The sequence below is a fragment of the Papaver somniferum genome, chromosome 10, assembly GCF_003573695.1.
Source record: "Papaver somniferum cultivar HN1 chromosome 10, ASM357369v1, whole genome shotgun sequence".
In the NCBI taxonomy this organism is placed as follows: Eukaryota; Viridiplantae; Streptophyta; class Magnoliopsida; order Ranunculales; family Papaveraceae; genus Papaver; species Papaver somniferum.
The window spans coordinates 15,993,239-16,019,437 of record NC_039367.1 but is presented as its reverse complement, the minus strand read 5'-3'; the positions used below and the strand labels follow the sequence as shown (position 1 = coordinate 16,019,437).

The 26,199-nt window shown below is 37.5% G+C and overlaps 2 non-coding genes across 2 annotated transcripts; both read left to right on the top strand.

The window, feature by feature from the left end:
* The first annotated feature begins 15,860 nt into the window (after positions 1-15,860).
* Positions 15,861-15,932, top strand: TRNAD-GUC. The gene has a single exon. It is a non-coding gene; the product is annotated as a tRNA-Asp (tRNA).
* Positions 15,933-25,028: 9,096 nt separating this feature from the next.
* TRNAD-GUC lies at positions 25,029-25,100 on the top strand. Its single transcript has one exon. It is a non-coding gene; the product is annotated as a tRNA-Asp (tRNA).
* Positions 25,101-26,199: the final 1,099 nt, after the last annotated feature.

Sequence of the window (26,199 nt, the reverse complement as noted above, 5' to 3'; positions counted from 1 at the left end):
TTACCGTACTGCGTTTAAGACCCCATTGGAATGTCGCCTTATCGGCTTGTGTATGGCAAGGCATGTCATTTACCTGTTGAGTTAGAACATAGCTTATTGGGCTGTTAAGCAGCTAAATTTTTCACTTGACAAGGCAGGAGCCCATAGGAAACTCCAGCTCAATGAGTTGGAAGAGATTCGTATAGATGCTTACGATAGTGCGAAGGAGTATAAGAACAAAATGAAACTTGTGCATGATAAGAATATTTTAAGAAAGTCATTTTCTCCAGGTCAAAAAGTTCTTCTGTATGATACCCGCTTGCATCTTTTCCCTGGGAAGTTACGTTCTCGGTGGACGGGTCCTTTTATTGTTCGCACTGTCTTTCCTCATGGAGCTGTTGAGATCGAGACAAGATGGTAGTAGTTCTTCGAAGGTTAACGGTCAGAGATTGAAACCCTTTTTAGAGCCCTTTCCTACAGGTGATGTTGAGGAGGTCCCTCTGGAGGACCCTGTTTACCCTTGATTGACCATCGAGGCGATTGTATGTTGTATATTAGTTTTTGATTTCTTCTTCACCCAGGTACTATCTTTCCGACTTCTCTCTTTACTGATTCCTCATGTTACTTTACTTTTTGGTATTTCTCTTTCATTAGAAACATTGAGGACAATGTTAGATTTAAGTTTGGGGGTGGGGAAGAAACTTTTTGTTAGCTTTTAGTTGCAATAAATAAACTCCAGAGCCTAGAAATTTATGCTTATTAAGGTTGGCACTAACCAATATAAGTGGATGGGAACATCTTGGTTGTAGGAGTTGAGGAACCAATATGATTAGATGGAAACATCTAAAGAGTCTATTCATAAAAGCACAGAGCTCAGGTGTTAGAATTAAAAAAAAACATGGTAGTTTCGCCATAACTCGTTGAATCCTAATCCCTTCTGTTTTTATTTCTTAAGTGATTTCGTGGGGCACACGACTCAAGTTGTTACCATTGCTAGGTGAAATAGAGTGATTGAGATAAAAAAAATTGAGACCAGACCATCAGATCAACCGGAATAAATTCAATAAAGTCGACCACTGGTGCACTTGTATATGCCAGTTGTGTTGACCTAGAGTTAGGTTTATCGACCACTGGTCCCCTTGTATATGCTAGTTGTGTTGATATTAGTCAGACGGGTATCTCAGTCCATCAGGATAGGTTCATCTTGGCAGAGGCCTTCAGACATATATGGGAAACACCGTTCACTTTAAACCATCTACTTTTCTCTTTATCCATCTTCTTAATCTTTCCATGTGATTGGTTGAATCCGGTTATGATGTCCAGAAACTATCTGAGTAGAGCTCTGTCACTTATATATGAATTTTAGTATGGTGAGTGCGAACTCGTGTACAATAATTGGAATTTCGCATCAGGGTACTTCCTCCTATAGTCAATGATTGTATGCCAACCAAGGAGATTCTTTAGTGCCTTCCAAGGTTCTGCGTTGATAGCTAGGGTCTGGAGTAAAGTTTTTGTGGCTACACCTCTGGTAAACCCTCCGGAGACAACACTCCGCCGCTAGGGCCACCTAGCGGTTTAACGACTTATTGCACGTGCTAATTGTAGTCATTTTATATTAGATTTGCTCGAGGACTAGCAAATAATAAGTTCGGGGGTATTTGATAGACACATTTTTGTGTCTGAATTGTCTTCAGTGTCTCTATTGCTAGTGCTTGATTTTGTACTTATTATGGTGTTTTTATGTTTGTGTAGGTGTTTTTGGAGAAACACCCTTGTGTGGAAACAGTTGCTCAAAAAGTGATATTTGGACCCTCCGAGGACATTTGTTATATGGACCCCAGATTTGGCTAAGGGGCACCCAAGGTTATGTGTAACCCAAATTCATCCTCAGCACCCAATTACTAAGGGGCACACTACCTGCTATTTCCACCCCCAGAGCGCCACCTTCTATTCGCATTTGGTTAGGGGGACACCGTCTTCATCATTTCAAAAATCGTTTTGGCGGGAAAAGCTCACAGGCTGTAGCAGATTTAGGATTCGCATTTTGGATGGGAATCAAAGAGACTAAACGGCTGAAACTCTTTGGGATGACGTGATTGGGCTTATCAGGCTTGGTAAAGGCCTTTGATTCGATCCAGTTTGGCGGGATATTCCGCGAGAAGAAAACAGGGTAACACGTTCAGGCGAGAAGTTTTCACGAGATTTCTTGTTGTTTTGGAAATATTATATGCGTCTGAGGCGTGTTGAATCAATCCTACAGTGTGTACGATCATGTTTGGAGTGTTTATACATCTTTTTAGTGCGTGAAATGTTAATTCAGGGAAGAAAATATCCGAATATTATTTTCTCTTTACTGCCGAGTAATGGAGAATTATTTGGAGTTATGAAGGATATTTATTGTACACGAGAGGTATAAAAAGGTCCCTGGGATGTCTTAGAAGGGTTACGGAGAGTTTGGGAGATTATAGAGCATCACAGAGTCGAGAAAATCAAGTTCCAGAAATATTTTTCTGCTGCTGCTCATCTGAAGAACACGAAGAACAGACCATCCAAGACAGTCGTTTTTTCAAAATGGAAACGACACACAGGCGTGGGTCGAGAGCTACAGAATCCGCGACAGTACTGTTCTATCATTCTTTTCAGTTTGTAACACTTATAACTGTTGCAAACCCGATTTTTAATAGTTTTTTCTCCATTTCATCTTTGTAAACACCCTTTGAGCAATAAAAATGAATTTTGAGTGTGTTTCCAACATGATGATGAGCTAATTCTCCCACAACCAAGGCAATGAGGAAGCTATTCACGCATGAATAATGGGTAACTATTTCATTCTCTCTAATTTTTAATTATAATTTACTCAATCACTGCTCTTGCAGAGTTTTTAAATGTTTACATAATTTTCTTAATTACTTGTGATTCAATTTGATAGATTATACTTTGTTTAATCAATTGATAGTCTATGCTTGGGGAATACAATTAATATTTGAGAATATGTTTGATTAGTTGTGAATTAAGAAATAAGGGATTTAAAAGATAATTAGAGTTTTGGATTATTTGCCATAATTTATTCATGTGTGATAGTGGAATCAGTGTCTTGGTTATTTCTAATAATCTTGAATTAAGTTTTGTTTGTTTTTAAATTTCATTAAATCTAAAATCTTTTGCTTTCACAAGTCTCAACGAACTTTTTACTACAACTCAATTAAAAATCACATCAGTTGCTGTTAAGGGAAGTTTGTATCGCAGCTGTAATTCAAGAGGTCATACCCGGATTAATGGTAATTTGAGATACAAAGAATGAATTGTTGATGCTGAGAGTCTGAGGCAATGGAGTTGTTGTTGCAAGAATTGAACTGAATTTGAAGAGTGACTTGAGGCTGTTTCAGATGGGCAATTGAAGCTGCAGTTAGTAGTGATTTTTGTTGGCCTGGGAAGAGAATGGACATGCTGCAACAGATATATGCTAGTTGCCGAGACAGGGTAGATCATAGAATGGAGTTGTGGATGCTATTGAAGTAACTGGGAAGAAGAGACGGTGCAGGAAACTGGAGTTGAAATGAGCTGTAAATGGTGTATGGATTGGAAAGAGTAGCTGAGATATAGTATTGATGGCTCGAGTTTCTGGGGTTGTTTGCAGTTGAGTACCTGAGATAGAATGATGCTGATGTTGCTGTTAGTGCCATTGGCAAAGGCCTGAAGTTCAGCTGCAGTTTGTGATGGTATAGGTTTAGGAACAACAAACACTCCAGAACTGCAGAAACTGCGGAAAACGCAGTAAGAATGATGAGCCGGCGAGCCTAGCCCAGGATGCCAGACATCAGAGATTAGAGTGTGGAACTTAAAGTTTGATTGAATCGCGAAGGGGATATGTGTTGGATGCGAGAGTCGGCCATGGCATATATGAGTTTCGAGTCACGCTTTTGGGTACGTTTTCGCAAGAAATAGGAAGTTGGGTTGGATGGTTTTTGTCAATGTATGAACTACAGAGATGGAGAGATGAGGTGCTCGAAGTATATATTTTCCCGGTGACAGTTTCCGATGGTTCAGTGGTCGGAGATAGTTTTCTGGTGACAGTTTCTGATGGTTCAATGACCGGATTCCGGTGATGACGTCAGCAATCCGGCGACCAGTTTTGCACCCCAGAATTTCCAGAATAGATGTTTTAACTCATGGGCTCGGTGGATCACGTGGAGATGGGTTTTGAGAAGACCTAAACTTGTAAAGAGTATCCTTTTGGAATTGGAGAAGCATATAAATAGAAAACTCTTTCTCAAAACCGAGAGATATTTCCGTAAGGGAGGCTTCTACTTTTTGGTTCTAGGGTTTAGAAAGATGAAAGCTTTTCTTTTTCTTCTTGTTATGAACTCCATGAACATGAGCTAGATAATTATCTTTTTGTTAAGGAATAAGTTGGATTTCCAAACATGGGTTGTGCTCAATAAATTAGTTTTATCTCATGTTTTATCGATTATGATTCGCTAAAAAATATCGCCATGTATGATTGATTATTAGTTTTGTCAAGTTGCAAATTGGTAGAACTCGTAATCATATCTATTGCTAGTTTAGGGTTTATTATACGTAAACTTGATACACCTTGAATACAAGTAGCATAATTGTGAATATTGCTTGTAGTGATACATCATAGTAGTCACAAGTGAGTCATAACCTTTGTTAAATCGGATTAGTGCTTTTACACGTTCGATTGCTTTGATTGGCCTGATTTCATAGAACTTAATGCATCTAGGGAATTAAACTTGATTAGTGTTTTTACACGTTAGGTTGTTCTCTAAGGTAGAATTCATACTCGCATCTTTTAACGTGTTTGTTGATGAAAATAGCAGATTTGCGGGATATACTTGCGATCAAGGTATCTTAGGGCCTTTGATAAAAGAGAGATTAAATATCAATTCTAGTTATTGTTAAAAAGCATGTTTGTGAATGAAGATGAGTCCTTAACCAATATCTTTACATCTTTGATTTGCTTGTTTATTTCTTTGTTTGCTTTGCTTTTATTTTAGTATACTCTAATAAAAATCAGAAAATCCCCCCTTGTTACTTATAAGAAACCATAACATATTGACAACCCAAGACCTCTATGTGGGAACGATCCTTTCTTGCCCTTGCTATATTTATATTTTGAGTAGTAAGAAAGTGTAATTTATTTTTGACGCATACGAAAGCGATCACTTAATATCGACCATCTTAGCTAACTCGTCTAGGTACATATCGGCCGAGATTATCGTCCAAATACTTTATCGGAGATGTATCATGTCTCATCTCGAGTGAGTGGGTATTATCGGTGATATCTCGGCCGAAATTGTCTGTAGTGGTTGCACCATTATGTTGTTCCTTAATAAACTTACAAGACTAAAAATTTTATTTTTCAAAAGAAGTTTAATGTCTAAAATAACACTATGATTTAACCAGCGAACATAAGCACCATTATGTGCTTAATACCTTAATAAGCACCATTATGTGCTTGAAGTTTTTCAAAAGATTCAAGCACCACTCTTTCATAGTATCGATCAACAAGCCCATAAGATATCTTCCTTTAGAGTTGCGCACTCTAGCTGCTACGCCTCCATATTAGGTATCAACCCTCCGTTATCATATCTCTCATTTGCTCCAGAAAAAGACCCTGAAAAATGTCTAATGAGTAGTTTTATACCGGCAAGACATGTCTCTTTACAAATTAAGCATCAATAATGATTTTCTTGAAGTTTCAGCCAGGGGTATCCAACAAGAGTTACAAGTGACTATATTAGCTACATGAGAGGAATAATTATCTCGAAAACTACTGCATTGATTTACAAGAAGTAAGATCCTTTCAATGGTTACTGTTTTATTCGGTTTGGTTCCTTGGAATATAGGAGAACACCTGTCCTTACAAATCATCCACACAATGACAATAAAAAGATACACGGAGTACTCGGGAGCACTCATACGTCCCCCACGTACAACACCTGCGCAAAAAAACGACTCACCATCCACTCCAAAAAAGAGTTATGAGAAGTTAGAACGTAATCGACGCAAACATTTACCCCGGACCATATAGATCTAGCAAAAGGGTGGTCAATAAAAAATATCTAGTGGTTTCTATAGGAGTATTGTGATCGGTTGTCAGTCGTCAAATATAATTTCACTTTCTTACTTAACTACAATAAATATAGTATGTGGTAGGAAAGAGTTCGTATCCACGGAGAGGCTATTGTTGTTATAAAATTTTAGTTTCTTAAGTAACCAAGGGGGGATTTTTGTTGTTTTAGCAAAGAAAATAAAATAATTGAAAGCAATAAAGATAATTTGAATAATCAATAAGGAAAAGATATTGGTTACGGGATAGTACCATTCACAAACATTTATTTTCATCAATGACTAGAATTGATATTTTAATCTCTCATCTATTAAAATCCCTAGGATACCTTGATCGCAAGAATATCCCGCTAATTCCCTAATTTCATCACAACCACATTAAAAGATGCATATGTGAATTCTTCATAGAAAGTAGCCCTAGGATACCCTAATTTCATCCTGGACGCCCAAGTAGCAATGAAAGAGACGAGTCCGGTGAACCTTCATTCATCTCTAACACGCAAAAGTCAGCTGGAAAGACTAGTTGATTAACCTGCACAAGAACATCCTCAACTATACCCATTGGGTAGACATTAGAGCGATCGGCTAATTGCAACACAATTTCATCCTTTTTAAGAGGACCTAAATCAAGTGAGTTGTATATGGATGCAGGCATAACATTCTGAAGAACACGAAGAACAGACCATCCAAGACAGTCGATTTTTCAAAATGGAAACGACACACAGGCGTGGGTCGAGAGCTACAGAATCCGCGAGAGTACTGTTCTATCATTCTTTTCAGTTTGTAACACTTATAACTGTTGCAAACCCGATTTTTAATAGTTTTTCTCCATTTCATCTTTGTAAACACCCTTTGAGCTATAAAAATGAATTTTGAGTGTGTTTCCAACATGATGATGAGCTAATTCTCCCACAACCAAGGCAATGAGGAAGCTATTCACGCATGAATAATGGGTAACTATTTCATTCTCTCTAATTTTTAATTATAATTTACTCAATCACTGCTCTTGCAGAGTTTTTAAATGTTTACATAATTTTCTTAATTACTTGTGATTCAATTTGATAGATTATACTTTGTTTAATCAATTGATAGTCTATGCTTGGGGAATACAATTAATATTTGAGAATATGTTTGATTAGTTGTGAATTAAGAAATAAGGGATTTAAAAGATAATTAGAGTTTTGGATTATTTGCCATAATTTATTCATGTGTGATAGTGGAATCAGTGTCTTGGTTATTTCTAATAATCTTGAATTAAGTTTTGTTTGTTTTTAAATTTCATTAAATCTAAAATCTTTTGCTTTCACAAGTCTCAACGAACTTTTTACTACAACTCAATTAAAAATCACATCAGTTGCTGTTAAGGGAAGTTTGTATCGCAGCTGTAATTCAAGAGGTCATACCCGGATTAATGGTAATTTGAGATACAAAGAATGAATTGTTGATGCTGAGAGTCTGAGGCAATGGAGTTGTTGTTGCAAGAATTGAACTGAATTTGAAGAGTGACTTGAGGCTGTTTCAGATGGGCAATTGAAGCTGCAGTTAGTAGTGATTTTTGTTGGCCTGGGAAGAGAATGGACATGCTGCAACAGATATATGCTAGTTGCCGAGACAGGGTAGATCATAGAATGGAGTTGTGGATGCTATTGAAGTAACTGGGAAGAAGAGACGGTGCAGGAAACTGGAGTTGAAATGAGCTGTAAATGGTGTATGGATTGGAAAGAGTAGCTGAGATATAGTATTGATGGCTCGAGTTTCTGGGGTTGTTTGCAGTTGAGTACCTGAGATAGAATGATGCTGATGTTGCTGTTAGTGCCATTGGCAAAGGCCTGAAGTTCAGCTGCAGTTTGTGATGGTATAGGTTTAGGAACAACAAACACTCCAGAACTGCAGAAACTGCGGAAAACGCAGTAAGAATGATGAGCCGGCGAGCCTAGCCCAGGATGCCAGACATCAGAGATTAGAGTGTGGAACTTAAAGTTTGATTGAATCGCGAAGGGGATATGTGTTGGATGCGAGAGTCGGCCATGGCATATATGAGTTTCGAGTCACGCTTTTGGGTACGTTTTCGCAAGAAATAGGAAGTTGGGTTGGATGGTTTTTGTCAATGTATGAACTACAGAGATGGAGAGATGAGGTGCTCGAAGTATATATTTTCCCGGTGACAGTTTCCGATGGTTCAGTGGTCGGAGATAGTTTTCTGGTGACAGTTTCTGATGGTTCAATGACCGGATTCCGGTGATGACGTCAGCAATCCGGCGACCAGTTTTGCACCCCAGAATTTCCAGAATAGATGTTTTAACTCATGGGCTCGGTGGATCACGTGGAGATGGGTTTTGAGAAGACCTAAACTTGTAAAGAGTATCCTTTTGGAATTGGAGAAGCATATAAATAGAAAACTCTTTCTCAAAACCGAGAGATATTTCCGTAAGGGAGGCTTCTACTTTTTGGTTCTAGGGTTTAGAAAGATGAAAGCTTTTCTTTTTCTTCTTGTTATGAACTCCATGAACATGAGCTAGATAATTATCTTTTTGTTAAGGAATAAGTTGGATTTCCAAACATGGGTTGTGCTCAATAAATTAGTTTTATCTCATGTTTTATCGATTATGATTCGCTAAAAAATATCGCCATGTATGATTGATTATTAGTTTTGTCAAGTTGCAAATTGGTAGAACTCGTAATCATATCTATTGCTAGTTTAGGGTTTATTATACGTAAACTTGATACACCTTGAATACAAGTAGCATAATTGTGAATATTGCTTGTAGTGATACATCATAGTAGTCACAAGTGAGTCATAACCTTTGTTAAATCGGATTAGTGCTTTTACACGTTCGATTGCTTTGATTGGCCTGATTTCATAGAACTTAATGCATCTAGGGAATTAAACTTGATTAGTGTTTTTACACGTTAGGTTGTTCTCTAAGGTAGAATTCATACTCGCATCTTTTAACGTGTTTGTTGATGAAAATAGCAGATTTGCGGGATATACTTGCGATCAAGGTATCTTAGGGCCTTTGATAAAAGAGAGATTAAATATCAATTCTAGTTATTGTTAAAAAGCATGTTTGTGAATGAAGATGAGTCCTTAACCAATATCTTTACATCTTTGATTTGCTTGTTTATTTCTTTGTTTGCTTTGCTTTTATTTTAGTATACTCTAATAAAAATCAGAAAATCCCCCCTTGTTACTTATAAGAAACCATAACATATTGACAACCCAAGACCTCTATGTGGGAACGATCCTTTCTTGCCCTTGCTATATTTATATTTTGAGTAGTAAGAAAGTGTAATTTATTTTTGACGCATACGAAAGCGATCACTTAATATCGACCATCTTAGCTAACTCGTCTAGGTACATATCGGCCGAGATTATCGTCCAAATACTTTATCGGAGATGTATCATGTCTCATCTCGAGTGAGTGGGTATTATCGGTGATATCTCGGCCGAAATTGTCTGTAGTGGTTGCACCATTATGTTGTTCCTTAATAAACTTACAAGACTAAAAATTTTATTTTTCAAAAGAAGTTTAATGTCTAAAATAACACTATGATTTAACCAGCGAACATAAGCACCATTATGTGCTTAATACCTTAATAAGCACCATTATGTGCTTGAAGTTTTTCAAAAGATTCAAGCACCACTCTTTCATAGTATCGATCAACAAGCCCATAAGATATCTTCCTTTAGAGTTGCGCACTCTAGCTGCTACGCCTCCATATTAGGTATCAACCCTCCGTTATCATATCTCTCATTTGCTCCAGAAAAAGACCCTGAAAAATGTCTAATGAGTAGTTTTATACCGGCAGGACATGTCTCTTTACAAATTAAGCATCAATAATGATTTTCTTGAAGTTTCAGCCAGGGGTATCCAACAAGAGTTACAAGTGACTATATTAGCTACATGAGAGGAATAATTATCTCGAAAACTACTGCATTGATTTACAAGAAGTAAGATCCTTTCAATGGTTACTGTTTTATTCGGTTTGGTTCCTTGGAATATAGGAGAACACCTGTCCTTACAAATCATCCACACAATGACAATAAAAAGATACACGGAGTACTCGGGAGCACTCATACGTCCCCCACGTACAACACCTGCGCAAAAAAACGACTCACCATCCACTCCAAAAAAGAGTTATGAGAAGTTAGAACGTAATCGACGCAAACATTTACCCCGGACCATATAGATCTAGCAAAAGGGTGGTCAATAAAAAATATCTAGTGGTTTCTATAGGAGTATTGTGATCGGTTGTCAGTCGTCAAATATAATTTCACTTTCTTACTTAACTACAATAAATATAGTATGTGGTAGGAAAGAGTTCGTATCCACGGAGAGGCTATTGTTGTTATAAAATTTTAGTTTCTTAAGTAACCAAGGGGGGATTTTTGTTGTTTTAGCAAAGAAAATAAAATAATTGAAAGCAATAAAGATAATTTGAATAATCAATAAGGAAAAGATATTGGTTACGGGATAGTACCATTCACAAACATTTATTTTCATCAATGACTAGAATTGATATTTTAATCTCTCATCTATTAAAATCCCTAGGATACCTTGATCGCAAGAATATCCCGCTAATTCCCTAATTTCATCACAACCACATTAAAAGATGCATATGTGAATTCTTCATAGAAAGTAGCCCTAGGATACCCTAATTTCATCCTGGACGCCCAAGTAGCAATGAAAGAGACGAGTCCGGTGAACCTTCATTCATCTCTAACACGCAAAAGTCAGCTGGAAAGACTAGTTGATTAACCTGCACAAGAACATCCTCAACTATACCCATTGGGTAGACATTAGAGCGATCGGCTAATTGCAACACAATTTCATCCTTTTTAAGAGGACCTAAATCAAGTGAGTTGTATATGGATGCAGGCATAACATTCTGAAGAACACGAAGAACAGACCATCCAAGACAGTCGATTTTTCAAAATGGAAACGACACACAGGCGTGGGTCGAGAGCTACAGAATCCGCGAGAGTACTGTTCTATCATTCTTTTCAGTTTGTAACACTTATAACTGTTGCAAACCCGATTTTTAATAGTTTTTCTCCATTTCATCTTTGTAAACACCCTTTGAGCTATAAAAATGAATTTTGAGTGTGTTTCCAACATGATGATGAGCTAATTCTCCCACAACCAAGGCAATGAGGAAGCTATTCACGCATGAATAATGGGTAACTATTTCATTCTCTCTAATTTTTAATTATAATTTACTCAATCACTGCTCTTGCAGAGTTTTTAAATGTTTACATAATTTTCTTAATTACTTGTGATTCAATTTGATAGATTATACTTTGTTTAATCAATTGATAGTCTATGCTTGGGGAATACAATTAATATTTGAGAATATGTTTGATTAGTTGTGAATTAAGAAATAAGGGATTTAAAAGATAATTAGAGTTTTGGATTATTTGCCATAATTTATTCATGTGTGATAGTGGAATCAGTGTCTTGGTTATTTCTAATAATCTTGAATTAAGTTTTGTTTGTTTTTAAATTTCATTAAATCTAAATCTTTTGCTTTCACAAGTCTCAACGAACTTTTTACTACAACTCAATTAAAATCACATCAGTTGCTGTTAAGGGAAGTTTGTATCGCAGCTGTAATTCAAGAGGTCATACCCGGATTAATGGTAATTTGAGATACAAAGAATGAATTGTTGATGCTGAGAGTCTGAGGCAATGGAGTTGTTGTTGCAAGAATTGAACTGAATTTGAAGAGTGACTTGAGGCTGTTTCAGATGGCAATTGAAGCTGCAGTTAGTAGTTGATTTTTGTTGGCCTGGGAAGAGAATGGACATGCTGCAACAGATATATGCTAGTTGTCGAGACAGGGTAGATCATAGAATGGAGTTGTGGATGCTATTGAAGTAACTGGGAAGAAGAGACGGTGCAGGAAACTGGAGTTGAAATGAGCTGTAAATGGTGTATGGATTGGAAAGAGTAGCTGAGATATAGTATTGATGGCTCGAGTTTCTGGGGTTGTTTGCAGTTGAGTACCTGAGATAGAATGATGCTGATGTTGCTGTTAGTGCCATTGGCAAAGGCCTGAAGTTCAGCTGCAGTTTGTGATGGTATAGGTTTAGGAACAACAAACACTCCAGAACTGCAGAAACTGCGGAAAACGCAGTAAGAATGATGAGCCAGCGAGCCTAGCCCAGGATGCCAGACATCAGAGATTAGAGTGTGAAACTTAAAGTTTGATTGAATCGCGAAGGGGATATGTGTTGGATGCGAGAGTCGGCCATGGCATATATGAGTTTCGAGTCACGCTTTTGGGTACGTTTTCGCAAGAAATAGGAAGTTGGGTTGGATGGTTTTTGTCAATGTATGAACTACAGAGATGGAGAGATGAGGTGCTCGAAGTATATATTTTCCCGGTGACAGTTTCCGATGGTTCAGTGGTCGGAGATAGTTTTCTGGTGACAGTTTCTGATGGTTCAATGACCGGATTCCGGTGATGACGTCAGCAATCCGGCGACCAGTTTTGCACCCCAGAATTTCCAGAATAGATGTTTTAACTCATGGGCTCGGTGGATCACGTGGAGATGGGTTTTGAGAAGACCTAAACTTGTAAAGAGTATCCTTTGGAATTGGAGAAGCATATAAATAGAAAACTCTTTCTCAAAACCGAGAGATATCTCCGTAAGGGAGGCTTCTACTTTTTGGTTCTAGGGTTTAGAAAGATGAAAGCTTTTCTTTTCTTCTTGTTATGAACTCCATGAACATGAGCTAGATAATTATCTTTTGTTAAGGAATAAGTTGGATTTCCAAACATGGGTTGTGCTCAATAAATTAGTTTTATCTCATGTTTTATCGATTATGATTCGCTAAAAAATATCGCCATGTATGATTGATTATTAGTTTTGTCAAGTTGCAAATTGGTAGAACTCGTAATCATATCTATTGCTAGTTTAGGGTTTATTATACGTAAACTTGATACACCTTGAATACAAGTAGCATAATTGTGAATATTGCTTGTAGTGATACATCATAGTAGTCACAAGTGAGTCATAACCTTTGTTAAATCGGATTAGTGCTTTTACACGTTCGATTGCTTTGATTGGCCTGATTTCATAGAACTTAATGCATCTAGGGAATTAAACTTGATTAGTGTTTTTACCGTTAGGTTGTTCTCTAAGGTAGAATTCATACTCGCATCTTTTAACGTGTTTTTGATGAAAATAGCAGATTTGCGGGATATACTTGCGATCAAGGTATCTTAGGGCCTTTGATAAAGAGAGATTAAATATCAATTCTAGTTATTGTTAAAAAGCATGTTTGTGAATGAAGATGAGTCCTTAACCAATATCTTTACATCTTTGATTTGCTTGTTTATTTCTTTGTTTGCTTGCTTTTATTTTAGTATACTCTAATAAAAATCAGAAAATCCCCCCTTGTTACTTATAAGAAACCGTAACATATTGACAACCCAAGACCTCTATGTGGGAACGATCCTTTCTTGCCCTTGCTATATTTATATTTTGAGTAGTAAGAAAGTGTAATTTATTTTTGACGCATACGAAAGCGATCACTTAATATCGACCATCTTAGCTAACTCGTCTAGGTACATATCGGCCGAGATTATCGTCCAAATACTTTATCGGAGATGTATCATGTCTCATCTCGAGTGAGTGGGTATTATCGGTGATATCTCGGCCGAAATTGTCTGTAGTGGTTGCACCATTATGTTGTTCCTTAATAAACTTACAAGACTAAAAATTTTATTTTTCAAAAGAAGTTTAATGTCTAAAATAACACTATGATTTAACCAGCGAACATAAGCACCATTATGTGCTTAATACCTTAATAAGCACCATTATGTGCTTGAAGTTTTTCAAAAGATTCAAGCACCACTCTTTCATAGTATCGATCAACAAGCCCATAAGATATCTTCCTTTAGAGTTGCGCACTCTAGCTGCTACGCCTCCATATTAGGTATCAACCCTCCGTTATCATATCTCTCATTTGCTCCAGAAAAAGACCCTGAAAAATGTCTAATGAGTAGTTTTATACCGGCAAGACATGTCTCTTTACAAATTAAGCATCAATAATGATTTTCTTGAAGTTTCAGCCAGGGGTATCCAACAAGAGTTACAAGTGACTATATTAGCTACATGAGAGGAATAATTATCTCGAAAACTACTGCATTGATTTACAAGAAGTAAGATCCTTTCAATGGTTACTGTTTTATTCGGTTTGGTTCCTTGGAATATAGGAGAACACCTGTCCTTACAAATCATCCACACAATGACAATAAAAAGATACACGGAGTACTCGGGAGCACTCATACGTCCCCCACGTACAACACCTGCGCAAAAAAACGACTCACCATCCACTCCAAAAAAGAGTTATGAGAAGTTAGAACGTAATCGACGCAAACATTTACCCCGGACCATATAGATCTAGCAAAAGGGTGGTCAATAAAAAATATCTAGTGGTTTCTATAGGAGTATTGTGATCGGTTGTCAGTCGTCAAATATAATTTCACTTTCTTACTTAACTACAATAAATATAGTATGTGGTAGGAAAGAGTTCGTATCCACGGAGAGGCTATTGTTGTTATAAAATTTTAGTTTCTTAAGTAACCAAGGGGGGATTTTTGTTGTTTTAGCAAAGAAAATAAAATAATTGAAAGCAATAAAGATAATTTGAATAATCAATAAGGAAAAGATATTGGTTACGGGATAGTACCATTCACAAACATTTATTTTCATCAATGACTAGAATTGATATTTTAATCTCTCATCTATTAAAATCCCTAGGATACCTTGATCGCAAGAATATCCCGCTAATTCCCTAATTTCATCACAACCACATTAAAAGATGCATATGTGAATTCTTCATAGAAAGTAGCCCTAGGATACCCTAATTTCATCCTGGACGCCCAAGTAGCAATGAAAGAGACGAGTCCGGTGAACCTTCATTCATCTCTAACACGCAAAAGTCAGCTGGAAAGACTAGTTGATTAACCTGCACAAGAACATCCTCAACTATACCCATTGGGTAGACATTAGAGCGATCGGCTAATTGCAACACAATTTCATCCTTTTTAAGAGGACCTAAATCAAGTGAGTTGTATATGGATGCAGGCATAACATTCACGGATGCACCTAAATCTAACATTGCTTTGTTAAATATAGTGTTACCAATTTTGACGGGAATGTCAAAGCTACCAAGATCCTTGCACTTAAGTGGGAGTTTGTGTTGTAAGAGTGTCGAAGCATTCTCCCCCACACTTAGCACTTCATTACCCTTTGAGCCTTTGTTTGTTGGTACACAAGTCCTTCAACACCTTGGCATATTTGAGAACTTGTTTGATTGCAACTATGAGTGGTATGTTCACATGAATCTTCTTGAGAACGTCTAAAATCTCCTTTTCTAGTTCCGCCTTCTTGGAATTTGAAAATCTGCGAGGAAAAGGTAAAGGAGGAACATAAGTAGAAACCGGAGTTTTAGAGTTAGAAATAGGTACCTCGGTAGTTTGGGGAGACTCCACATTTTTCTCCTCCAAAACAGGTTCCTTTGGTGTATCCACCTTGCCCGAATCAGTAACTTCGGGTTGCACAAGTTGTGTACCACTTCTCAAAGTAATAGCATTCACATCCTCTTTTGGGTTAATAGGTTGAGAAGGGAGTTTCCCACTATTTTGTGCCTTTAATTGATTCAACTCAATAGCCATAGAACCAACTTGAGTTTGCAACTCCTTAACCGTGCTCTCCGTCCTTTGCATAAAAGATTTCAGTAACTCTTCCATACTTGACCCCTGATTTGGAGGTTGTCGTTGTAGTATAGTGGTAAGTATTCCCGCCTGTCACGCGGGTGACCTGGGTTCGATCCCCGGCAACGGCGCCAAAATTTGATCGGTTATCAGCCGTCAAATATAATTTCACTTTCTTACTTAACTACAATAAATATAGTATGTGGTAGGAAAGAATTCGTATCCACAGAGAGGCTTTTGTTGTTATGAAATTTTAGTTTCTTAAGTAACCAAGGGGGGATTTTTGTTGTTTTATCAAAGCAAATAAAATAATTGAAAGCAGTAAAGATAATTTGAATAATCAATAAGGAGAACATATTGGTCACGGGATAGTATCATTCACAAACATGTATTTTCATCAATGACTAAAATTGATATTTTAATCTCTCATCTATTAAAATCTCTAGAATACCTTGATCGCAAGAATATCTCGCCAATTCCCTAATTTCATCACAACCACATTAAAAGATGCATATGCTAATTCTTCCTATAAAGTAACCCAAAGTGTAAAAGCACAATTAAGTTTAACTCCCTAAAAGCTTTAAGATTTATGGAATAAGACTAATCAAAGCAATCAAACGTGTAAAAGCACTAATTCGATTTAACCAAGGTTATGATTCATATGTGATTAGTAGGATATATCGCTACAAGCACTACCCACAATTATGCTACTTAAAATTAGGGACAAACAACTTTTTCGTATTGAAAATCCTAATATATCTTTAGAGATGAATGCAAATCGGATTGATTCCGGACTCAACCAATCAAACAATCAAATCCTATAACAATATAGACCATGAATCATAAACAATAAAATATTGAGATAAAACTAATCCATAGATTCAAATAACATATTTGAGAAATCAACTTTTATCCCATAACCAATAGTAGTATTTAGTTACTCATAATAATGGAGTTCATCATAATCATAATCAATAAAATAAAGAAGATGAAAACAAACGAAAGCAAACTTTAGAAGAAGTTCTCTCCAAAGTTCTAAGTAGAAAATAATACGTGATATCCAAAAGTTGTAGAAGACTTTTTCTTTTGTAGCTCCTCTTGTTCCAAAATTAGGTCTAGTCTTCAAAAGTCCAATAGATATAAGTCCACCAAGCCCATACAACCCACATGTGGAAACAACCCAGTAAAAATCTCTGCCAAAAAATAATCACCGGAAAACTGGTGAACTGCCCGGAAGTTTACCGGAAAAGTAGTCGGAAAATATCTCTGGTGACCGGCAAGGTCCACCCGGTCACCGGTCAAATGAAGTAAACGAGTCAACTCGGGAAGTCAACTGATTCACACCGAGTCAATGGGTCAGATGGCTAATCAGATGAGTCAAGTCTGGCTCAGTCTGATTCACTATGGCCTAGGACAGAGTTTCTATCTTGCACGGCTATACTCAACGTTGCACCATGTTGGTGCATACAGACTGAACTCCAGCCGCAATGGCATTTCACCAGGCAGCATCCTGCAATTCTAACCACTGTCATTTCAATCTCAGCTTCACAGAACCAACAAAGTATCTATCTCAGTCTTGTCGACCACCAAATAACTCCCTCCTGCAATTGCTCAACAGCAACAGCTCCATCATTAACTACAACACCTACTGCATCCGTTTGGGTTCCGTACAAATCTGCCAACTGCCAGATTCATCTTCATTCACAGAATCACAAACTCTTGAAACACCACCAACATTAGACAGCATCCTCAGTCCTTCCTTAGCGATTCCATTTGACACCACCAGAGTAATGGTTTGCTTCTATCTCTTCTCTACATTCTCAACCTGCACCTACAACTGATGTACCTGCCCTAGACATTCATATAAACAGTTCCATACACCTGTAATAACATCGTTCAGTTGCAACACCACCAACATCAGACTTGCAGCTCCACTTGAGTTCACCTGATTCAATCAGAACCAGCCATTAACTCAGGCCCTGTTGTAGCAGACAAAACCTTGCAGTCTTCATTACCAACTGCAACAACAATCAGTCACAAACCCAAGTTTTCCTTATCTGCAGTTCACAAATTCAAGGAAAACCCTAACCTCAAAGCATCATTTCCAACTGCCACTGCAACATCATTCTCCATAAACTGCAACTGATCTCAAACACACAACTAATATGCTTCATTCATTCCCTGCAATTCTAGCTCAAATACTCCCATTCCTAGCCACAATCCAGTTCCTTGTTCTCTACAGCAGCATCAACCATTCTGCTGCTTTATAACCATCTTGTTAGCTCCATTCATACCAACAAACCATTAACTCCATCTCCTCCACTTCACCTTCGTTCATATGCCAAATCATCGACTACAACATCAGTTTATACAACCATCAAACAGTGGTAAACAACCACAAACTTCATCTGATTAGCTCAAATTCTTGGTCTAACAGGCTCAACTAATATCAACTGAGCTTGAAGTGGTGATGAAAAGGTCGTTCAGACCTTTACTCGAACAGGTTGTATACCATCCTCAACTTCAATCTTCTATAACTTCCATAGACTCCCAAATTCATTCTGTGGTTCAACTGGTCCTGAAACCTTAAGCTCCAGCTGCAGCTCACTCCAATGCTTGACCACTGCAAAACCACCAACACATCCCATTCTAATCTCAGATCTGTATTGTTTGTTGTCTAACCCATTTCTCAATTCCTCCAAAATCAGCAAATCCTCTTCAAATCATACCCAATTCGAATCGAATTTAACCCTTGAAAATCATCCACATCTGTTGTTGACTTGAATCCCTTAAAACCCATCTTCTTGCTGCTCTTCTTGTTACAGATTTCATTCTCAATTTCTGTAATCATCTCAAACCCTAGTTTTAGAAATTCTTAAACCTTGTTCTTGATCCCACCTTCAATAAACTACAAAATCAACCAAACCCATGTCTTCAATATCTTTATAACCTTGAATTACGTCGATATCTTCTTCACTGTTTTCTCCCAGTTCTTCTAAGCATATTAATGGTAACACCAACAGAACCAAAAACCCTTTGATTATTCTGAGTGTCTCTTTCGATCTCCATGGCCGCCTTCTCTCAGTTTCAGGTAGAGAGGAATAAATGTAAATGATTAGAGAAATTCTTATCTGATTTTTAGGTCTTCTGTAGGAGTAAAAATGGATATAGCCTCCTAGGGAGAGTAGATAAGGGATGCCCAGATTACTCTAGGCACCCAAAGAATTGATACGGACCGCCATAAGATGGCGACTCCTTTTCCTCCATTGTGCTTCCGATTGCGCTTGTCTGTGCAACGGTGATTCTGCCCTCCTGCTCCAAATGAACGCTATTTTCTTCTCTTGAATTCTTCCACCAACATCAGCTGTCTTTTACTTCTCAAATCCACTTCTTCTCTTCAATTTCTATTCATCACTAAAGCTGTCATGCTTTTCAGACAATAGTTTTGCATCACTAAAGCCGACATGCTTTTCAGATAGAGATGAAGAAATAAAAGAAAATAATGAGAAATAATCCTCCTCCAACACTTTTGCACTTGAGATGAGACTTTTGGGATGTTTCTTCTTCTTTTGTTCCAAATGACTCCAAAGTACCTAAACACTCAAAAGCAAACATAAGATATATAATTTACAAGAAAATAGCAAAGAAAGCATAAATACTAGATATAAGATTAGGTGTTTTATACACCTATCAAATTCCCACACACTTAGACTTTTCTAGTCCTCGAGCAAATCAAACAAAAGAATTCTAAAACATACATACAACTCCGTCTCGTCGAGCCTACAGTCACTTTTAGCATAAATAACAAGTCTTTGAACCCCTAGGTGTCCCTAGTGGACGAGTTATAGTCTCGTGAAGGTTTACAAGAGGTTTGCCTACAAAACCTATTTTTCAAACTCCATTTACCTGTGACAAATCCATGAATGAATCCAAAATGGTTGCAAAAGGAGGTACCTTGTTATGAATCCAAATTAATATATATAAATTAAGCTCTGTTAAGAAAGTCGAACAAGCCACAATCTCGGAAACTAACAAACCACAATCACAAATGAATAGATAAAGAAGATGGAAATAGATATAGATGGTTGTGATGTTTACTAAAGTGATCGATGTTTCCCATATTTGTCTGAAGGTTGCTGTCAATGATGAACCTATGAATCCTATTGGATTGAGCTACTGGTCTGAATTCTAATATCAACATGCTGGCATATACAAGGGAACCAGCAGTCAATAAACTTAAATCTAGATCGACTCACTGGCATATACAAGGGAACCAGGAGTCTATTTTATTGCACCATAACAATTTTTTTTTTTGACATCATGATTGGATCTTGTGGATCCAAGCGCATGTTTCTTGTCCGCATATTACATGATAGTTCCCTTGGATCCTTCACTCCACGCTTGCTTAGGCGACGGAGACAGGGAGAACACACACATGTTGCTTTATCCAAGTGTCAAATTTATTCCGCTTGGTCAATTGGTCGGTCTTTTTTTTTCTTTCTTTTTTCTCTTTTTGTAGTAACCCAATCACACTATTTCATCATAACAGCAATAACAATTCGATGTTAGTGACCCACCAAATCACATAGATATAACATAAAGGTTGCAAAAGTAAAAACAGAAAGTGATATGGTGATATTCTGATCTATGGTAAAAACTTTCATATTATTTCTAACAGTTGAATAATTTTGTCCCTTGTGGTTAATGGGTTCCTCAACTCCCGCAACCAAAACGGTTTCATCCACATATATTGGTAATGTCATCCTAAAGGCACATATTTCTATGTTTTGGAGTATCATCATTTTTTTTTACTAAAAAGCATCAAACTCTAAAAACATATAAATGCTCCCCCACACTTAAACTTTACATTGTCCTCAATGTAAATTACCTCATCCAAACTGAAGTTCAAGGTGGGAAATTACGCAAATAATATGCAAAAACAAAGATAAAAATACTTAAAAATAAATAAAAACATAAAGGTAAAGATACAAAAACGGTGGGTTGCCTCCCACTTAGCGCTTGATTTAAAGTCGTCAGCCAGACTTGCTCCTTGTTTGCTAAGACTCCTCCAGAGGGATTACTTCCACAAAGTTCACTCCTTCCACAACTTCGGAAGTAAAGTTCTCATAATATGGTTTCAGTCGGTGCCCATTCACTTTAAACTCCTTTCCTGTAGCAATACTACGAATTTCTACTGCACCATGAGAAAACACATTAGTAACAATAAAAGGTCCTATCCAACGTGACCTTAATTTACCCGGAAATAATTGCAAGCGAAAATTAAATAAAAGCACTTTCTGCCCAACAAAAAAATATTTTCTAGAAATCATAGTATCATGAAAAGCCTTCGTTTTCTCCTTGTAAATGTGTGAGCTTTCAAATGCATCATTGCGAAGCTATTCTAGCTCTTGGAGTTGTAGCTTCCTTTGCTTTCCAGCACCATCCATCTCCATATTGCATTGCTTAATAGCCCAAAACGCCTTATGCTCAATCTCAACGGGTAGGTGACAAGGTTTACCATACACAATCCTAAAGGGAGACATCCCAATAGGTGTCTTGTATGCGGTTCTATAAGCCCACAAAGCATCATTAAGTCGCACGCTCCGATCTTTCCTTGTTGGATTCACCGTCTTATCAAGAATGGATTTCACCTCTGGGTTGGAAACCTCGGCTTGTCCATTTGTTTGGGGATGATAAGGTGTTGAAATCTTGTGTGACACATTGTACTTCTTCAACAAGCTTTGTAAGAACCTGTTTTTGAAGTGTGAACCCCCATCGCTAATTATGCCTCTTGGGATTCCAAACCTTGCAAAAATATTAGCTTGCACAAAATATGAAACCACTTTAGAATCGTTAGTTGGGGTGGCCTTAGCTTCCACCCATTTAGAGACGTAACCAACAACAAGTAAGATATAAAAATTCCCATGGGAGTTGACAAAAGGACCCATAAAATCAATACCCCATACATAGAAAACTTCAATAAATTGAATAAAAGTTTGTGGCATTTGATTTCGAGCACCTAGATTGCCTTTTCTTTGGAACCTATCACAAGTTGTACAAAATATATAGGCATCCTTGAACAAGGTTGGCCAATAGAAACCGCTTTCAGACACCTTGTGAGCGGTTCTCTTACTCCCAAAATGTCCTCCGCAAGCATAAGAGTGACAAAAGGACATTATAGAATTAAATTCACATTCGGGAACGGACCTTCTTATTACTTGGTCGCTGCAATGTTTCCACAAGTATGGATCATCCCATATGTACTGGTTTCCCAACTTCTTAAGTTTGCCCCTGTCAGCACGAGACAAGTTCTTTGGAATTTTTGTAGACACCAAGTAATTGAAAATATCAGCATACCATGGTTCTCCAAAGGCAATTGAGAATAGTTGCTCATCCGGGAAGCTTTCACGCAATGGGATAACTTCCTTGGCCACAGCAAGACGTCTCAAGTGATCCTCAACGGTGTTCTCAATTCCTTTCTTGTCTTTGATTTCAAGATCAAACTCTTGCAAAAGTAAAATCCATCGTATGAGCCTCGGTTTCGCTTCTTTCTTCATTAGCAAGTACCTAAGTGCTGCATGATCAGAAAAGACAACACCTTTTGTACTAATTAGATAAGAGCGAAACTTTTCCAAAGCAAAAACAATTGCTAACAACTCTTTTTCAGTGGTTGTGTAGTTTTGTTGGGCCTCATTTAACGTTCTAGAAGCATAATAAATAGCATGAGGTATCTTACCCACACGTTGCCCAAGCACCGCACCAACCGCATAGTCACTTGCATCACACATGAGCTCAAAAGGCTTGCTCCAATCCGGTGGTTTAATGATAGGGGATGAAATCTAAAGCTCTTTCAAGCGATTGAATGCCTCTATACACTTTTCATCAAAGTTAAAAACCACATCTTTTTGCAATAAATTACAAAGTGGTGATGCTATCTTGGAAAAGTCCTTGATGAATCTACGATAAAAACCTGCGTGTCCAAGAAAAGAACGTATCTCCCTCACCGTAGTGGGAGGGGTTAGAGCACGAATAAGGTCAATCTTAGATTTATCAACTTCCAAGCCTTTAGAAGATATTATATGGCCTAAAATTATGCCATGAGTTACCATAAAATGGCACTTCTCCCAATTCAGCATAAGGTTTGTTTCAACACATCGTTCAAGGATTAAAGACAAGTTGTTCAAGCAAAGGTAGAATGAATCACCAAAGACACTAAAGTCATATATGAACACTTCGATTATGTTTTCAACATATTTTGAAAAGATACTAACCATACACCTTTGAAAAGTAGCTGGAGCATTGCACAAGCCAAAACGCATCCTTCTATAAGCAAAAGTACCAAAAGGACAAGTGAAGTGGTTTTCTCTTGGTCCTCCGGTGCTGTCACAATCTGATTATAACCTGAATAGCCATCATGGAAGCAATAGTAAGAGTGTCCAGCTAAACGTTCAAGCATTTGATCAATAAAAGGTAATGGAAAATGATCTTTCCTAGTGGTGGCATTCAATTTTCTATAATCAGTACAAACCCTCCAACCGGTTTGCACACGAGTTGGGACAAGTTCATTCTTATCATTCTCCACCACCGTCACCTGATTTCTTTGGTAGCACTTGCACCGGGCTCACCCACTTGCTATCAGATATGGGGTAGATAACACCCACTTCCAAAAGATTGAGTATCTCCTTTTTCACAACTTCCATCATTGGGGGATTCAAACGACGTTTTGCTTCCCTTGTAGGCTTTGCATCATCCTCCAAACGGATCTTGTGCATATAAATGGGAGGGCTTATACCCTTGATATCAGCAATTGTCCATCCTATGGCCGTATTGTACTTCCTTAGTACTCGTAGAAGTTTTTGCTCATGTAATTCACTAAGCTCGTTAGAAACAATCACATGTAACTCTTCATTGTCACCCAAGTACAAGTACTTTAAGTGACTAGGAAGAGGTTTCAATTCTAACTTTGGCGATTTAACAATTGAAGGTACAGGATTTCCATCACTGCCTGGTAAATAAATAAAAGAGATATTATGAGTTTCCGGGCATCCTTGTAGTGAATTAAGAACACCAAGGGCTTCCTTGACTTCATTACCACACTCTACACCATTATCCATGGATGTAGTTAATACGGTTTCCAAAGCATCGCCAACATTCAATTCAAACACTTGTTGTGCCAATGTATCCATAAAATCAATAGAGAAACAAGAGTGGACATCACTAGGATATCTCATCGCCTCGATAATATTGAAACATATTATTTCTCCATTAAACTCCATAGTCAACGTTCCCTTGTCCATACCAATAATGGTTTTCGCCGTTTTCATGAAGGGACGCCCAAGTAGCAATGGAAGAGACGAGTCCGGTGAACCTTCATTCATCTCTAACACGCAAAAGTCAGCTGGAAAGACTAGTTGATTAACCTGCACAAGAACATCCTCAACTATACCCATTGGGTAGACATTAGAGCGATCGGCTAATTGCAACATAATTTCAGCCTTTTTAAGAGGACCTAAATCAAGTGAGTTGTATATGGATGCAGGCATAACATTCACGGATGCACCTAAATCTAACATTGGTTTGTTAAATGTAGTGTTACCAATTTTTACGGGAATGTCAAAGCTACCAGGATCCTTGCACTTAAGTGGGAGTTTGTGTTGTAAGAGTGCCGAAGCATTCTCCCCCACACTTAGCACTTTATTACCCTTTGAGCCTTTGCTTGTTGGTACACAAGTCCTTCAACACCTTGGCATATTTGGGAACTTGCTTGATTGTATCTTTGAGTGGTATGTTCACATGAATCTTCTTGAGAACGTTTAAAATCTCCTTTTCTAGTTCCGCCTTCTTGGAATTTGCAAATCTGCGAGGAAAAGGTAAATGAGGAACATAAGTAGAAACCGGAGTTTTAGAGTTAGAAATAGGTACCTCGGTAGTTTGGGGAGACTCCACATTTTTCTCCTCCAAAACAGGTTCCTTTGGTGTTTCCACCTTGCCTGAATCAGTAACTTCATGTTGCAAAAGTTGTGTACCACTTCTCAACGTAATAGCATTCACGTCACCTTTTGGGTTAATAGGTTGAGAAGGGAGTTTTCCACTATTTTGTGCCTTTAATTGATTCAACTCAATATCCATAGAACCAACTTGAGTTTGCAACTCCTTAACCGTGCTCTCCGTCCTTTGCATAAAAGATTTCAGCAACTCTTCCATACTTGACCCCTGATTTGGAGGTTGTCGTTGTAGGATAGTGGTAAGTATTCCCGCCTGTCACGCGGGTGATCCGGGTTCGATCCCCGGCAACGGCGCCAAAATTTGATCGGTTATCAGCCGTCAAATATAATTTCACTTTCTTACTTAACTACAATAAATATAGTATGTGGTAGGAAAGAGTTCGTCTCCACGGAGAGGCTTTTGTTGTTATAAAATTTTAGTTTCTTAAGTAACCAAGGGAGGATTTTTGTTGTTTTAGCAAAGAAAATAAAATAATTGAAAGCAATAAAGATAATTTGAATAATCAATAAGGAGAACATATTGGTCACGGGATAGTATCATTCACAAACATGTATTTTCATCAATGACTAAAATTGATATTTTAATCTCTCATCTATTAAAATCTCTAGAATACCTTGATCGCAAGAATATCTCGCCAATTCCCTAATTTCATCACAACCACATTAAAAGATGCATATGCTAATTCTTCCTATAAAGTAACCCAAAGTGTAAAAGCACAATTAAGTTTAACTCCCTAAAAGCTTTAAGATTTATGGAATAAGACTAATCAAAGCAATCAAACGTGTAAAAGCACTAATTCGATTTAACCAAGGTTATGATTCATATGTGATTAGTAGGATATATCGCTACAAGCACTACCCACAATTATGCTACTTAAAATTAGGGACAAACAACTTTTTCGTATTGAAAATCCTAATATATCTTTAGAGATGAATGCAAATCGGATTGATTCCGGACTCAACCAATCAAACAATCAAATCCTATAACAATATAGACCATGAATCATAAACAATAAAATATTGAGACAAAACTAATCCATAGATTCAAATAACATATTTGAGAAATCAACTTTTATCCCATAACCAATAGTAGTATTTAGTTACTCATAATAATGGAGTTCATCATAATCATAATTAATAAAATAAAGAAGATGAAAACAAATGAAAGCAAACCCTAGAAGAAGTTCTCTCCAAAGCTCCAAGTAAAAAATAATACGTGACATCCAAAAGTTGTAGAAGACTTTTTCTTTTGTAGCTCCTCTTGTTCCAAAATTAGGTCTAGTCTTCAAAGGTCCAATAGATATAAGTCCACCAAGCCCATACAACCCACATGTGGAAACAGCCCAGTAAAAATCTCTGCCAAAAAACAATCGCCGGAAAACTGGTGAACTGG